Source organism: Elephantulus edwardii, unplaced genomic scaffold (genome assembly GCF_000299155.1).
Source record: "Elephantulus edwardii isolate Elephantulus edwardi_28Jun2011 unplaced genomic scaffold, EleEdw1.0 scaffold00179, whole genome shotgun sequence".
NCBI lineage: Eukaryota > Metazoa > Chordata > Mammalia > Macroscelidea > Macroscelididae > Elephantulus > Elephantulus edwardii.
In genome coordinates, this window is record NW_006399929.1 from 4,726,763 (window position 1) to 4,745,665 (window position 18,903).

The window sequence follows — 18,903 nt, forward strand, 5'->3', positions numbered from 1 at the left end:
CAACTCGAGGTTTGAATTTGTTCTTCAGTTCCTTGAGCTTAAGCGAGTTCAGCCCTTTTGATTTTCCGACTCCAACTCCTTGCACATTTCATTGTAATATTTTGCTTTATTTAATGCAATCTTTACACAGAGAACAAGTTCATTTTTCAAGATCAAAAAGGAAATTGTCATGTTAATTTGAAGTGCAAAGAGACCCCAAATAAGCAAAAGACTTCTAAAAACAAACAAACAAAAAAAAATGGAGAGGCATAGCACTCCCTGACCTCAAAATCTACTTCACACTGGTTGTAATCAAAACAGCATAGTACTGGTACAAGAACAGGCACATATACCAATGGAACAAAATTGAGAACCCAGAAATGGACCCAGCTATCTATGGCCAACTGATATTTGACAAGGAAATGAAACCTATCAAATGGGGAAATGAGAATCTCTGCAACAAATGGTGCTGGCAAAACTGGACTGCTACCTGTATAAAGCTGAAACAGGATCCATATCTTACACCATACATAAAAATCAAATCAAGGTGGATCAGAGACCTGGGAGTAAAACCCCTAATTGTAAAGTTTATTAGAGAAAAACTGGGATCAAGATCAGATGGCCCAAACTATGGTGTGAAGAGGCTGCTAAATATAGTCAGAAATGTTTAATATGGAGATGATTAAAATGATGAAGATTAAATCCCCGGGCACATCAAAACCTTTTTCCAAGAGAGTGTAAAAAAAACCGTACTGACTAGGAAAAAACATTTGATTATATCATTTCAGAAAATGGTCTTATACCAAAATTTTACAGAATTCTACAGAAGAAAAATACTGATAACACAATTATTAAATGGGCAAAGGACAAGGAAATATTTATCACAGAGGAAGATATTCGGATGGCCAACAGACACATGAAGAAATCATCAGAATCACAGCAACAAGAGATGCTAATCAAAACCACAGTGAGACACCATCTCACTCTAGTAGCAGTGGCAAAGTTTAACAGGACATCAGCCAATAAATGCTGGAGAGGATATACTGAGATAAGAACTCTTGTACATTATTGGTAGGATTGTAAAATGGTACAACCACTCTGGAAGGCAGTGTGTCATTTCCTCAAAAAGCTGAATACAAAAATTCCATATGACCTATCTATTCCACTGCTTGGAATATGCCCCAAGAGAATGAGAACTGAGGCACAGAGACTTGTACACCAATATTCATGCAGCTTTATTTGTCATCACAATAACATGAAAATAGTCCAAATGTTCCACCACAATGGAATACATTGAGAAATTATGGTACATTCACATGAGGGAAGACTACTCTTCTACTTAATTTGGGAGGTTTTGGAGAGCCTTATGCTAAATGACCTAACTGTCCCATAAAGACAAATACTATATAAACACATTATTGTAGAACTTATATAAGGATCGAAGGGCAGGAGGTGGGAGGCAGAGGGGTGAAGTTGGAGGGAGTGGTTAATCATGTTATTGTTATGTGCTGTTGAGTCGCAACTCATAGCAATCCTATGTACAAGAGCCCTAAACCCTGCTCTATCCTGTGTCAACCTCACTATCTCTGACACACCTACTCCCATTACCCCAATCACTGGATCAATCCATTTTATCGAGGGTGTTCCTCTTTTCCACTGTCCTTCCACCCTCCCAAACCTGATGTCCCTCTCCAAGAACTGGTCCCTCCTTGCAACATGCCCAAAGTATGTCAAATGAAGCTCCAGAATCTTTGACTCCAAGGCGCAGCCCAGCTTCACACTCTCCAGGACAAATCTGTTTGTTTTCCTAGCAGGCCATGGTATATTCAACACTCTTCTCCAGCACCAGAGCTCAAAGACATCAATTCTCTTTGTATCATCCCAAATCACTATCCAGCTCTCTGATACACAGCACACAATTGAGAAGACTATGGCTTGGATCAGGCACACTTTAGTCTCCAGTTTCAGTACTCTGAAGAGGTCCCTGACTTTCACAGTGCATTTTGTCTCTTGATTTCCTGTCTGTTGGTACCAAGAACATTGATTGTGGAGCCAAACAATTGAAAACTATTAACAATCTCAATCTCTTCATCATCCATAATGATGCTGCCAATTGGCCCAGTGGTGAAAATCTTTGTTTTCTTGATGTTGAGCTTCAATCCATATTTAAAGCTGCAGTCCTTGATCTTCTGCAGCAAGCAAGTCAGGTTCTCCTCAGTTTCAGCAAATAGGGTTGTTTCATCTACATAATGCAGGTTGCTCATGAATCTTCCTCCAATCCTGATGCTCCATTCCTCCTCATACAGTCCAGCATCCTGGATGATCTGTTCTACATTCAGATTGGTTAATCATAGGGTCGCAAATTTTGATAGGTAGAGAGAGGAGTTGATAAAGGAAATGGGAAAGATCTGGTGTGAAAACCAATGTATGTGAACTTTGTAAGTAAACCAGTATAAAATAAATAAAAATATTTTTTTTAAATTTAGGTTGTTTATTTTTCATTTCAATGAACATCTACAGAGATTTTGGAATTCCATTCATTCATTGTTGCACCCTTCTCCCCGCACCCCCCCCCCCCCCCCATTTGTTCCTCTCCTTGAAAAGCAAAAGAAAAACTCCCTCATTGGTACACAATCCCCCCCGCACCCCCCCAAACCCCACCCTCTAGCCCCAAATAAGAGAGGAAAAGAAGAGACAGATTGACACAGCCACAGCTGCAATGGGTTCAAGTAAGTTAGAGAAGATGAAGATGGCACAGGGTAGGATAGAGTTTAGATCTGTTGTCTGTAGTGTCACTATGAACTGTATTTGACTCTTAACAACAAGTGAAGTGGCATGACTTCATGATCTCACAACTAGATCTAAAAATCCATGTCAATTATTCCATTCTAAGAGCAAATGCAATTTTATCTGTTCAAGATCTTTCTAATTCATACAGTTATTACATATTGAGTGATTAGCATCCAATTTTAGTGTTGTTTTCTGCTGTTCAGTTCACTACAACTTATTGTGGCCCTATGAACAACACATTGGAATCTTGTATCTGCACCATCTCTCAATCTCCAATTTTCTCAAACCCACTGTCACAGTCATCAGGCCAGTCCTTTTTGCTGAGTGTCTTCCTCTCTTCATTTGACTTTCCAATATTCCTAGCATACATTTTTTTACCAAGACTAGACATTTCCGGCAATATGCCATATGTTTTTATGTACACCAAACATTAGACATGTTCTTTCTAAAAACATAAAATCTAGAGCTACATTTTAAACCCATACAATCAACAATCTACCAACAATCAGAGATCCCAGTGGAATCTTTGATTTCTGAGGTTTCTTCCTACATTTTTATCTACCTTTATGTATAAAAGACCTATATGACAAATATATGTGTGTTTATACATTGGTGGCCCAAACTTATGAGGACTTGAAAAGTTTGCTGTAAAACAGGTAAGGGCTCTAGTCTTCAATATGGATTGAAGCTCAACATCAAGAAGACAAAGATTCTCATCATTGCGCCGATTAACAGCACCATGATAGATGGAGAAGAGATTGAGGGTGTTAACAATTTCAGCGTGACCTACTCTACAATCAACATTTTTGGTACAAGCAGTCAGAAAATCAGAAGATGAATTGCTCTGGGCAAATCTGCTGTCAGGGATCTCTCCAAAGTGCTAATGAGCAATGATATAAGTCTAGAGACTAAGGTGTGCATGCTTCAGGCCATGGTCTTTGCATCTTTGCAATTATTTGAGATGCATCAGAGTGCTGGATTATAACGATGACAGAAGGAGAATTGATGCCATTCAATTATATGCTGGAGAAAAGTAATGAATACGCATCCCATAGACTGCTAAGACAACAAATAAATCTGTCTTAAAGGGGGTGAAACCAAGATTCTCCTGGAAGGCAATGATTTTGAAGCTCTACTTCACTTACATCAGGCACATGGCCAGGAGATTCCAGTCCTTGGAGAAGGACATCAAGCATAGAAGACTGGAGGGACAATGAAGGAGAAGTGCAGGACTAGATGGATTGACACAGTAACTAGAGTAATTGGGGCAGGTTTATTGGAGTTAGGGAAACTGTCTCAGGATAGGGCAGATTTCAAAGTTATTGTACCTAGGGTCACTATGAGTCATAGGAGGCTCAGCAGCACATAACAACTACAAAAACATACCATTTATTTCATGACAAAATAATAATCCCATTTTTGCTAATGACTGAGAAAGAGATTTTTAAATTTACAAATACATCTAACCCAACACCCTTCACGTGTCCCCAGTGGTTCCGGCATCACCCTGAGCTCTAGACAAAGACATGGGACGTACATTTAGAAATATAAAACCCTAAAAATTGAGATTAATTTTGTTTCCTAAATAGGAAAAAAGCAATATGTAACTGAATTTTACTGTAATCAAGTCAATTCCAACTCATTGTGATCAAATTCAGGAGAGCAGAACTGCCTAACAGGGTCCCAGATTCTGTATGTATATCTTCCCCTCACCCCGATTCATACACATTTTGCTTTATGACATTGATTATCCACCATGTAACCATCCTCATCTCCCCACTTCCTTGGATTCCTGCCTCCATCAGTCCTTCCATCCTACCCTCTCCTGCCTCCCTCACGTGACCACTGGTCAGTGCTGCCATCTTGATTTATGGGGTTGGTTATTCAAAGAAGACAGTGGTCACTTCATGCCTGGCTGTTGCTGGAGTAAAAGCTGAACCACAGGGTGAGTTTTTTTCACATGAGACAGGAGACTTAGGACCATGATGTCTGACTCACCTAGTCTCTGTGGGAACAGTAAGCCTAATCTTTTTGGTTTTGAGTTGCATTTTACTTTCATCCAACTCTCTGCATGACCTACTGTGACCCCTTTAGAGCTGGTCACAGTGAGATCCAGGCACTGCCTAATCCTTCTGGGCTCAGGGACATGGCAGCTGAGGGCCTCATGGTTCAATTCCCCTTTGGACTGATGGTTTCAGTACAAATTTACTTTTCTTCCATCTTCTTTTCTCTTACAGAGAGGGAGACCAATGGGTGCACTTGGATGACTGCTTGAATGCTTTTAAGACCCTAACATACTGCCATATCTTTCATCTTTGGAGCAACTGATAGGGGCAAATTCACCAGCCTAATGGCTAACAGCGGAGCTTTTAAAAATTATAAGATTCCTTATAGGTAATAAAATACTAGAGCATATGGAATGAATAAATTTCTTATATAATATTTTTAATAAACACCTATAAACCCCACTGAGACAGATATAAACTCCACTTTCCATATATTTTGAGGTAGCCAAAACATTACGAATATTCTCCCTAAAAATATAAATCTAGTCCTGTGCATGATTTAGCCTTTCAAATAATTGTAGATAAATAAAATTTTTCCAGTGTTTCAAGAATGTAAATTCTTCTCAAACCAGACAGAAAAACACATTTGTTTGTGCTGTTGAGTTTAGTTCTTAGACTGACTGCACATCTTTTGTCATTATTCAAAGTTTAATAAAATAACACCCATTACCTATTTTTAGACTCTTACAAGTTTCTTTATTTTTCTCCTTTTTTCTCCCCTGACATTTCTACTTGTTTGGGATAACTCACATTTACTAGTGGTACTAATTTTCTGACTTATCAGAATTCTTTTCATAACATACCCAGTCCCTAGTCTTATTTCTTTTATTAAAATATGATGAAAAGTTATACTGATTCTCCATTTATTCTATACAAAAATTAAAATTCTATACTAAAACACTATCTGTGTTTCATTGATTATGTAAAGGCATTTGACTGTGTGGATCATAACAAACTGTGGCTGACTGTGAGAAGAATGGGAATCCCAGAACATTTAATCGTGCTAATGCAAAACCTATACTTGGACTAAGAGGCAGTCATCAGAACACAGCAAGGTAACACCGCATGGTTCAAAATTGGGAAGGCTGTACGCCAGGGATGTGTCCTGTCTCCATACCTTTTCAACCTGTATGCAGAGCAGATTATCTGAGAGGCTGGGCTCTATGAGAAGAAGTGTGGCATCAGGATTGGTGGAAGATCTTTTAACAATCTGCGTTCTGCATATGACACAATCCTGCTTGCTAAAACTGAGGAGGACCTCATCCACTTGCTGCAGAGGTTCAAGGACTGCAGCCTTCAGTATAGACTGAGGCTCAATGTCAAGAAGACAAAGATTCTCACCACTGGACCAATCGGTAGCATCAGGATGGATGGTGAAGAGACTGAGATTGTTCACAGCTTCAGTTTGCTTGGATCCACGGTCAACACTCTTGGCACCAGCAGCCAGGAAATCAAAAGACGTATCATGATGGCAAAGTCTGCTGTTAGGGACTTCTCTAAAGTACTGAAGAGCAATGGTGTCTCTCTGGAGACTAAGGTGTGCCTGACACAGGCCGTGGTCTTTGCAATCACTTGTTATGCATCAGAGAGTTGGACAATGACTAGGGAAGATAGAAGGAGAATTGATGCTTTTGAGCTGTGGTGCTGGAGAAAAGTATTGAATATACCCTGGACTGCCAAGAAAACAAACAGATTCATCCTTGAGAGGGTTAAACCAGGCTACTCCTTGGAGGCAAGGATTCTGGGGCTTCGTCTGACATACTTTGGATATGTTGTAAGGAGAGACAGGTCTTTGGAGAGGGACGTCATCCTTGGTAAGGTGAAGGGACAGTGCAGGAGGGGAAGACCCTCTATGAGGTGGATTGATTCAGAGACTGGGGTAATTGGGATGGGTGTGTCAGAGGCCATGCGATTGGCACAGGATAGAGCAGGGTTTAGGGCTGTTGTACATAGGGTCGCTATGAGTCACAAAAGACTCGACGGCAATAACAACAACAACAACAACAACAACAAACTAAAATTATATGAAGAAGAATTTGGTATCAGGATTGGACTTATCAACCTAAATTATGCAGATAATGCAATCTTGGTTACTGAATATTGGGATTTGGGACTCTTACTACAGAAGATCAAAGCCTTCAATATGAATAATATGGCAACCTCAGCAAAACAAAAAAGTTCTTACCACTGGACCAATAACTCAAATAATGATAAATGGAGAAAAGAATGAAGTGGTCAATGATTTCATTTTATTCAGATCTCCAACCAACATCCATTGTAACTATAGTTAATAAAGACAATATCATTAATAAATGAGAAAGTCGGCTGACAAAGACGTCTCCAAAGTGCTACTTTAGAGATATGCCTGTTCGAAGTCATGGTATTTTCAATTGCTTCCTATGCATATGATAGTTCCTATGCATTCTGTTTTTATCATCTTTATTCCTTATCCAGCTTTCAGATGCATAGCAAATGATGGAAAAGACATGGCCTAAATCATTCTCATTTTAATCCTCAAGCTGACATCATTGCTCTTCAGTAATTTAGAGAGGTCCCTGACAGAAGATTTTCCCAATGCTGTATGTGTCTTTATTTTCTGGTACTAAGGATATTGATTGCAAATTCAAGCAACACAAGTCATTAACAGTTTCAATCCTTTATCCCTCTATTGTGATGCTGCCCTCCAGCCTAGTGGTAAGGAATTTTGTTGTCTTGATGTTAAGATGCAATCAATATTGAAAGTTATAGTCTTTGATCTTCTGCAACAGGTGCTGCAGGTCCCCCTTGCTTTCAGCAAAGTTGTGCCGTCTGCATAAGGCAGGTTGTTGATGAGTCTTCCTCCAAACTGACTCATATATGACCCTCCAGATACTTTTTGGAGTTGAATAAACCGCACTAGAGGAGAATGCCCATTTTCCTCACAGGGAACAGCTGGTGGATTTGAACAAGGTTAGCAGCACAATTCCTTATCCTATCAGAGCTCACTTATACATAGGTATATCTCACTTGAAATGCATCCACATAAGTAATTCTTAGTTTTCACCTAAAATTTAATAAAACAGAGTAACCCTTGTAGAAAAATTCAAAGAATAAAAAAGATAAAAAGTGAAAACTCTCCTTTGATGAACATCCTTCTCTTCCTACAATTGATATCCATCAATTTAATTATTTGATCTGAAAACTGAATCCATGCTATATACCCTCAGAAATTTGTTATCCTACTCAACAATAGCTTATCATTATACAACCTCATCATTACATGGAAATCTATATCATTACATTAATTTTTTAAATTAATGGTAATTGGTCATGGCATAACATATACAATCAGATATTTAGCTAATTTCAATGTTTTACCTCACAAACAATATTTTCATGAAAATATCTAAGTAATACTTTTCCCAACACTACGGAGCTCTGGTGGCCTAGTGGCAAGAAGCTGCACTGTAATCCTGAGGGTTCATGGTTCTAATTCATCAGCTGCTCTGCAGGAGAAGGGTTTCCTCCTGTGCAATTAACTGCCTCTGAAAACTCACTGGAGAGTCAGCTATGTGTCAGTTCTGACTCCACGGTACACCACATCAACAACAACATGTAAATATTTGATTAATATCAACCCTTGGATGTGGAATTATTTGTATAATGTAATTAATGTTCTGAAATAATCTGAAATGTCACAGTTGATAAACACATGACAAGTGTCAATATCTCAATTTTTTCCTATGAATTATATAGTTTTAATCTTTGTTGGTGTTAGTGATTCAGAATGTCTTTTCTTATTTCATCTTATTAGACCTTTTTATCAGGGCTTGTTACAGTATTTAACTACTCAGAAAAGTTCATTTTTTTTTTAAGTCACTGTCCTTGGCACTCAATCTCAGGTTCATAACACAATGTTCTTCCACAAAACCACTGAATATTGATTTTCCTCATGCCTGAGTATAGTCATTCATTTCTCCTACTTATATATTATTTCATTTGGTTATCCACAATCTGTATCTTAGATTTGAACTCTTGTCTTAACAATAGATGTCTGTTTCTAATTTTCTTCTTGCCAACACTATTTTAGGGATTTTGTATGTTTCTTATCCTACATGTCCAAACTGGATGTTTGATGACATTCTCTAGAGTTTATAAATTACAGTACAAGATGTGAAGTGAGAGCTCTGGCTGTCTAGTGGTAAGGAGTTGAAATACTAGCCCAAAGGTACATGATTTGAATCTATCAACAATTCCACGGGAGAAAGGTGGGAATATCATCTGTGCAGTTTACTGTATCTGAAAGCCCACTGGAGGTTCATCAATGTATTCTTTCCAAATCAACAGCACACAACAACAGCAAGGTGTCTTTCCCCTTCACCCAATCATTGTATTCAAGAAGTCAGTGTTACATTTCTTCCATCTTGATTGCTTCCGAGGTGGTTCAGCAACACACAATATTTCTAGTCATTAACATGAACTAAATCAGGAAAAGAACATGTATATTACTTATGTAGTAATGAGTAAGATATAAAATGTTACCTCAATGAAGGATTTAAAAACAAACAAGCTGTTAAATTAACTAGCATGCTCCTTTACTGTACTTCTTTGATGCTGTGTACTTTAAGGTAACTACTATCTTGAATTTAGTATTTGCTATTTCTTCCTTTACTTGCATTTCTACATATCGCAAATATAAATGTCAATCAAATTTGTTAACTTTATTTAACAAGAAGCAAAACATAGTGAAATACACAGATGTTGTTAGTGAATAGCTTAATAGTTTTTTATTTAGGTATATTTTGCTGTTATCCTTTCACCTTCACAAATCACATTAGGCTTTTAACATTTTTTAAAAATAGATCATTATCCAACTCAATTTTCTTTAGCTTACTTTTTCAACAAAAATGAAATTAACAAAATTTTTAATTAGCTTGCTGTTACATTTAACATTTATTTCACCCATTATGTGATGAAAATGTCTAGTGGACCACACACAATTTAAACACTTAATTTAAACACTCAATAAATCTGAGATCTCCATTCCTAAGAATATATTACTGTTTCAGTAGATTTTTACTAGTCATTATTGTTGTTGTGTACTGTCTAGTCAGAGCTGAACCATAGCAGACCCTTCAGTGGGTTTTTAGAGGCACTTAATCACAAGGGAGGAGATTGTCCATTCTTCTTCCACAGAGCAACTTGTAGATTTGAACTGTGCGCCTTTGGAATAGCAGCACAACTTCTTAACACTAGGCCACAGGAGCTATTTATAAATAATGGCAATAAAAGTGGTTTAGAACTGAGAACAAAATACTTCTGAAATGGTTGTCCTATAATTGATAATTTTCTAAAAGTTAAGCTTTAGATAAGCCAAAGAGAGTTTAACAATAGAAGAGATGGGGGCATTTGCTGGCAGTAACCTATTGTGGTTTAGTGCCATCAAGTTCACTAAGATTCAGTGACTCTACGAGCTACAGATATGAACTATGCCCTATCCTGCATCATCTTTATGATCCCTGATCTGCACAAGCCCATTATAGTAGTCACTATGCCAATCCATCTCATGGAGGGTCTTCCTCTCTTTTGCTGAACCACTACTTCCCCCAAAATATCTCTCTCCAAGGAATTATTTCTCCAGAAAACGTACCTGAAGTAAGTGAGATGAAGTTTCACCATCCTTGCCTCTAAGAAGCACTCTGGTTGCTCTTTCTTCAAGACAGATTTGTTTGTTCTCTTGGTAGTCTACGGTATATTCAATTTCCTTAGTGTATTCACTATTCTTCTTCAGAACCACAATTCAAAAGCATCAGTTCTGATGGAAACAGGCCCATATTTATTTCCATTTCAAAAAAAGTTGTCTACCATGACATGAAAATAATCAACCATTATTATTAATATCTTATTCAAGTAAATCTTGCTGAAGATTCTTTAAAATGGTTGGAGCAGTGCATTGATCTGGAACTGCCAGAAACTCAAGGTGGTTTTAGAAGAGATTGTGGCATAAGAGATATCATTGCTGATGTCAGGTGGATCTTTTCTGAAACAAAAAAGATGTTTACTTGTGCTTTATTGATTTGTTTTTTGTGTTTTATTGATTATACAAAAGTATTTGACTATGTGATTCATAACAAATTAGACTAATATTATAAGAAGAAAGAGTATCTCAGAACACTTATTTGTACTTATGCAAAGGCTATACCTAAATCAAGAAGCTGTTTTCTGAATAAAGTAAGAGAACATTGCATGGTTTAAAATAAAGTGTAAGTCAGGGTTGTACACTTTATCCATTTCTATTCAATCTGTATGTTGAAAAAATAATTTGGGAAGCTACAATGGAAAATGATGAAGATGTAACAATGAATGTATGGAAATCCAAGTTCTTTATAAACTTTCATTAAAATAAAAAAATTTAAAAAATGAAGAAGAATGTGGCATGGAAAGTGAAGGTAGATTCACCAACAACTTGTGTTATGCAGATAACACACCCTTGTTTGTAGAAAGTGAAGATTTGAAATACTTGCCTCAGAAGATAAAAAACTATAGCCTACAATAATGATTACATCTCAAAATCAAGGGAACTAAGATTCACTGAACTACTAGCCAACATCATGATAGAAGGAGGAAAAAATTGAAATGGTCAATGATTTAAACTTACTTGGATTCACAATCAGCACTCATGGTAGCAGCAGTTAAAGAAATTAAAATACGTGCTGCTTTGGGGAAATCTACTGTCAAGAACCCCTCCAAAGTCCTGAAGAATAAGGATGTTAGTTTAAAGATCAAGGTTTGCCTAATTCAAACCTTAATATTTTCAGCTGCTTCACATACATTTGAAAGTTGAACAATGAATAAGGATGGCTGAGGAATATTTAACTTTGCCTAGGACAAAATTAGCTCTAGCAGACACATGCAAATCAAAGCAATGAGATACCATCTCCCTGCAGCTACAAGAGCAAAGTTTAACAGGAAAGTACACAACAGCTGCTGACAAAGACACAAAGAGATAGAAATTCTTATGCAGCGCTGGTGGAAATGTAAAATAATGCAACCCCAATAGAAGGTAGTCTGACATTTCCTCAAAAAAGTGAAAATAGAAATTCCATTTGAAATCAGAGCTGAGACATGAACACAACACACACACACACACACACACACACACACCCCTATGTTGCAGCATTATTCAAAATATTAAGGAGACAGAGGAGTAGCCCAATTACTCATCAGCAACTGAATGAAGAGAGAAATGTGGATACTTTCACACACTGGAATGCTAAGCAGTAACAAAAACCATGTGAAACAACAATGAAAAACTTGTGAAACATCACACAACATAGAAAAGTCTAAAGGTCATTATTCTGAGTGAAATTATTCAGTCATAAAAAGACAGAAACTGTATAAAACCTTTGCAATAAAAATAGGAAGATTATAGAAGTACCAAGGGAAGAGCTGAAATTATATGGGCAGAGTGAACACTGAAATGGATTACAGGAAAAGAAGATAAACCTGAAATGGGTGGAGAATTTGTGTATTGCAGTTAGCCACTTAGACTAAGACATGCATAACTAATCAAATGGGGGGGGTGTAAGGGGAAGACAAGAGAAGGGCTGGGGAAAAAGAAAACTTAGGTCACTAGAGGTTTTGGCTGGAGAGGAGGAGGAAAAGAAAGGCAAAATGCAGTGAAGATTTGATGAAACATTGTGTTTGATGACACTGATCAATTGTAATTAATATTATAGAATAACATATATATATATGAATGATGAACGACAACCAATTTTTAAAGATAAAAATAAAACCACAAGTTCTAAAGGAAGAAGTTACTCTAAGACTGATAAGACATTTCATTTGTATTTAGATTGCATTAATACTGGCTGTAAAGTGTGCATAACATGAAATTAAACAACAATCTTAAATTTTTTTAAAGAAACAAATGAATTTTTAACTTATTCAATAGAGGATTAAGATAAAATCCTTTTTCCAGATGTTGTTGTTTGGTGCCCTCGAGTCGTAGACGGCTGATAGTGACCCTGTGAACAAAAGGCCTGAGCACTGTTCATAGAGTTTCCGGAGGCAAGCCATTCAGAAGTGGATGCCACTCCTGCTTTCAGGCTTGTTTTAGTCGGGAAGCTCCAGCAAACACTGTGCACCATGGGTAACCATTATCACATTTGGCACATCAGTGTCACAGTGTTCAGCATCACAGCAACCACAAGTTCCCTCTGTACAACAATGCCCAGACCAGTGCTATATCACCTAGAGCAAAGTTTGACAGGAAAACAATTTGAACCCGGCCTGAGGGCCACAGATTAAAATCTCCCACTTTTGGGTTGGTAGCATAACGCTCTCTCCACCAGGCCAACGTAGCTCTCTCTATGTCAATATGCTTGGAAAATAAAATCATAAAAAATAACAGTTAAGTTCTTTGTCATCAAGTTGATTCTGGACTCAGGAAAACCCTCCATCAGTGTGGATTTCAAAGGCTGTGGACCTTAAAGGAAGATGACTGTCCACCTATCCCCTCAGACCCACTGGAAGGTCAAAATTGCTTGGCCTTTTGATTAAGAGCACAACATGTTCTGGATTATACCAAATGCATTTGAGACAGAATTCAGATCTTAGGGACAAAAAAAAAAATAACATTGAATGTTATAACAATAACTGGCAAAATAATGTATTAGACTTCATATCATAGGCATGAATCCTATGGTACCTTTCTGAAGCATTTGGGATAAGCTGTAGGCATGTAATGGTTCTCTGAGATACAATGTTTTCTAAAAAATTGTGATCTATCCCATGCATGGTGTGGAACAAAAAAAAACAAGTTGATTTCTAGCTAAACATAAATATTTTTGTAATTTTATTTCTTTACTTTTGAGAATTTAAAACTTTCCCAACATATCTGAGTAAACATCTTTATGGTTAATAAAGATTAATAATTTTTTATTTTCCACAGTATTTTTCCAATAAATACATAACTAATATGTTTCTACGATATAAGAGATGAACTAAAGTCACAGGCTATCACATCTTATTTTACATCTAAAACAATGTATGTGTGTCTTAGCGGTAGAGCTTCATTTTGAACAGAATTAGTCCCACCCAATTTTTCAACAAAGCTTACAATGTTTACTATTTAGAAGAAAATAAGAAAATAGAAGAAGCAACAGAATGATTACATTTTTAGATAAAGCTGTGTGCAGAAATAGTTGCTACAATGGTTAGAAGAGGGATGATTTAATGAAATAGCATGTTGTCCCAATGAGTTCACTACACCAAGATCATGCTGAGAAAACTGCAGGCTCCCAACATAGCTTGTGATGGTTCCTATGAATCAAGACTTACTTCTCTAACTGTGTAACTAATAAAGTCATCATTATTACTGCATCCTAAAATTCAAAAGAAACTAATGTCTTCTCTTGGAGGGAAAAAGGGAACTAAACAGCATGCCAAATTGAGTATAATATGAAATTGAATTTTTAGTTTCTTCACTCTTTATAACTTTAATAAAAACAGGATTGTTAGCTATTGAAATTCTATTTTTTTCCCATCTGTGTAGTATCTTATCTGAAAGTATATATTCGTATTTTCAACGTTTTCTTTCTTCTTTCTTTCTCTCTCTCTCTCTCTCTCTCTCTCTCTCTCTCTCTCTCTTTCTTTCGTAGGACTTAGCCTGCTGTTGGCCTGTTACCAACTCCTATTCCTTTTGCTTGGCTGTCTGAGCTTTATAAGTCAGAGCTAAATTAATGTTGTCTAACAACAACAGCAACAACAACATTTATAAGATAAAGATTTACTTGTTGCTATTGTTGTTAAGTGCCATGGAGTAAAAGACAACTCATAGAGATCCAATAAACGAAAGACCTGAACATTTGTATAACTTTCATTGTTTCTCCACGTTCATAACTTTTGGAGGCAAGCTATTTCAGAAGTGGATGCCACTCCTGCTTCCAAACTTGTTTTAACTGGGGAGCTCCACCAAACACTGTCCACCATGGGTAACCATTATTGTATTTGACACATCAGTGTCACAGTGTTTTTCATCACAGCAACCATGAGTTACCTCTGTCCAGCAATGCACGGACCAGTGTTATGCCACTTAGAAGAAGGTTTGACCTAGTTAAAAAAGAGACTGAATCACATCATCTCACATCCATTAACGAGTCACCATTCCATCATAATCCTCACGAGCAAATAACCTCTGTAAAATCTGGTGGCTGCAGATGACTTACAAACTGGATTCCAGCCCCATGTTGCTGACCAAATGCATTTTTAAATAGGAGGCTGAATCACATCATCTCACACCCATTATTATGAGCCTACCTTTTGAAGATGAAGAAGAGCTGTTAACTCGGAACCACTCACTATCAGTGTTTGGGTTTTGGTTGTTTTTTTTTTTTTTTTCAATTCATGGTCAATGCTCTTTTAAACCCTTTATCAGTAATACATATATACACATTGCAGGTAAATTGTACTTGCTTTTGTATATGTACAGATATATTAGTATTTACTCACTTAACAATATTATTTGATTGTAATGTATATGTTGTTGTTGTTGTGTACCCTCAAGTCAGAACAGACCCACAGCTACCCTCCTGTGAGTTTTCAGAGGCAGTTAATCTCATGGGAAGAGATTGCCATCTTTCTCCCATGGAGCAGCTGGTGGATTTGAGCTACATGCTTTTGGGATTGCAGCACAGTTTCCTGCCATTAGTGCTCCATTTTGTATATTGCTAGGTTGAAGATGTTTTAAAAATTTGACTTGTTTTAAAAATTGGCTGAAAGCTCTTACATGCACACTCAGACTTACTGCCCTCCAGGAGCCGGTTCCTATTCATAGCTGTGCTTCCCTTGGATTTTAGATGCTAAATTGTAACAGGAGGAGACTGCCCATCTTTCTCTTGTAGAGACGCTGGTGCATTCAAACCACTTGGAGATTATATAACCTTGAAGGTTAGCAGCATAACTTGTTATTGACTACACCACAGAGCTTCCTGGGGTAAAGTAAGAATGTTCAATTTAAGAGACAAATTACCTTGTCTTTAAAAGGTGTCTATCTCTCCCACAAGGACAAATATTGTATACAACTATTATTGTAGAATGAGAATAAGGATCCAAGGGCGAGGGGAGTATGGAAGCAGAGAGATGAGGATGTGCAGGGGGAGGGGAGGATTAATCATGGAGTTGTACAATTTGATGGGTGGGGGAGTGAGGGAAATTGGAAGAAACTGTTCTGGAAAACAATGTATTTGAATTTTGTAAATAAACCAGTATAATACAAAAAAATAAAAAAAATATTGTCTACCTCAAGGACCTTTATTTGCAAGAACTATTATATTTGGCAATTAAGAAGAAAGTTGTGGTGAAGTGGTCAAGATTTGTGTATTGCTTTCTATATCATCCATCTATCTTCTCTTCAGCCCAATTCTACCATGTAAGCATAACAATTTATGTAATGATGATCTTCCTTCAGTCTCTTCATGTTAGGCTGTAAAGTACAGTACTGGAAGTTTGTAGATCAGTTCTTTAACTCTATCATTCCTATGTTTTTATACAGTTTTTTTTTCACTTGTCTTTCTCTATTAATACTTTGTTAAAGAATAGAAATTTATTCAATGCTATATTTTTTCACCTATTAAAATTATTAGGCAGTAAATTAAATGCCTTTGTCCACGTAAAATGTAACTAGTAATACAATATCATTGGTTCTAATACTTCAAGGTATTTAGTATATTGATTTTAGTATGAGGTGTACAAAACCAAAATCATAGTCATGCACCCATCTAATTCCCCTGAACCAAAGGTAAAGGGCCAAAAATATCTACTTGCTAGTAATATGTTTAATGTTTTAGTTTGGAAATATATCATAAAATGAACAACAGATTTAATTTTTCTTTGTGGGAAACAGGGCAAGTGTTATTGAAGACCTGATTTCAAATGGGACCTAGTGATTTATTGAATTATTGGTACATGTATTCTCTGGTTTCATTTCTCCATATCTACTAAATTCATAGTCCAAAACTCCTAATTCAAGAGATAAAACTGGGAATAAATTTGTTTCCCAGTATCCATAGAGTCTGGCACAGAGTTTCTTTGGTGATCATTAACATTCTCGTCTTTATTCTGCCTACAAAATGCCAACAGAGATTCCTAAAGGGTGTTTCCCCTTGCCGGGATCCCTTTTACTGTTCAGCTATCTCCCAATGGGAAGGGTGGAAGCTCTCAAATCCACTAGCTATTTTTAGGTGAAAGATGGGCAGTCTCTTCAAGTAAAGACTTAGAACTTCAGAAGCCCAGTGGAGGGTAATCATGAGTCAGAATCAAGTAGGTGGACAGGAGTTTCATTTGAGTTTAATATTCAGAACAAATTGTAAGTCCAGTGACAATGGCTTGAATTAATAGATGTTCAATTGTGTTGAGTTCTTCTATTATTACTGCCAGGACACAGCCGGTGTTTAAGCCTACTCAGCCAACTTGTTCTTATTGTCTCTCGTAAGAATTTGACCATCTGCTGGACATGTCTATAATAAGCTGTGAGCCTCATTTCTGACTAGATTTATTATAACACTTTTCCCCATGTGGCTACTCTTACTTGATTATATCTTTATATGTGAAGTGCTTTTACCTCAGGCAGCAAATCTCATGGCCATCAAGTTGGAATCTGTTTTATGCTGACCCTACATGCGTTTTCTGAGGCTATAAATCACAGGGAAAGAAATTGCCCATCTTTCACCAATGGAGCTGCTGGTGGATTTGAACTACTAGAGATTTGCAGTCTATGGGTTAGCAGCAAAGCTCCCCATGGGCTATGTCACCAGAACTTCTCAGGTAGCATATAGTGAGATCTAAATTATTTGTTCAGTCTTAGAATCAATAACTGCTAAATGCAGTGAACAAATAATTTCCACTTTGAATGCAAATATTACTGATTAGGATTAACTCTTCCATTTAGCTTTTTGTTCTATTAGTCTCATCTGTTCTTTGTTTTCATTTCTCAACTTTAAAAAGGGTACGATGTGTTTCACTTGTATTATTTCTGAAAACAAATTTACTTTCATTCTTCTTGCCTATAATGTGTTGGTTTTTAAATTTTCTTTTGTTACTTTAAATATTTCTTAGTATTATCAGCTTTGGGTAATTTGATTATGATATTGTGATGTGTCTTTTTGTTGTTTCCTTCTGTGGTGCAAGCAAAATTATTCTCCAAGCCATTGACTGGAGATTTTACCACATAGCTGAGGAGAATATGGTAATGTTGTGAGTAGGTGAATAGCACCTTTTGAACTGAAAATGTAAACAGATTGTATAGACCACTAATAATGGGATTGGTTAGTCTTGCCATTCAACCAGCTTTGAAATGAATAGGTTTGTTATTGTTAAGTGCCCTAGAGTCACTGGGGACTCATAGCAACCCTATGAAGCAGAGTCCTCAACGCTTTGGTGTCTCTCATCCTCTCTCCAGGTTCATAGGGTTTCCGGAGGCAAGCTATTATGGAAGGGGATGCCACTCCTCCTTCCAAGCTTGTTTTAATCGGGGAGCTCCACCCCACTCTCTGTCTGCATTGGTTTAGCAGCAGAAAAGAAAAGAAAAAAAGAATTTCACTAACAGTAAGAAAAAAGTTCATTGAAAGTTCATTGTGGTGCAGAAATTCCTGTGCTAGTGAGATCAGAAATAGATGAAAGCAGCAGTAGCAGAAGCAGTAAGTTTTATTAAGTAAGTTTTGCAGTCCTGGCCTGAAGTTGTGAGTCTGAAGGTCAATAGGTCTATGAGCACTCTTGAGAAGCCTTCTTAAGTGAAGCATTTATCCAGTTTCCAAACTGAATTATAACCTGTTAACTCCCTTAATAAATCCCACATCCTTGAGTATAGTCTGTTAGTTCTGTGTGTCCTTGCAATGGATTAACAGACCTAGTAATAGAAGTAAGAGCCCTGAGAGGGATGGCTGGAGTTAGAATTGATAGTAAGTGCAGGGATATGGGGACATAAATACCTATTTATAGGAATAAGTTTTGTATTGTGGATGTTGCTGTTAATGGGGATTGTTTCCTTTGTGGAGTTAGTGGAATTCAAATGAACTCCTAGTGCCTA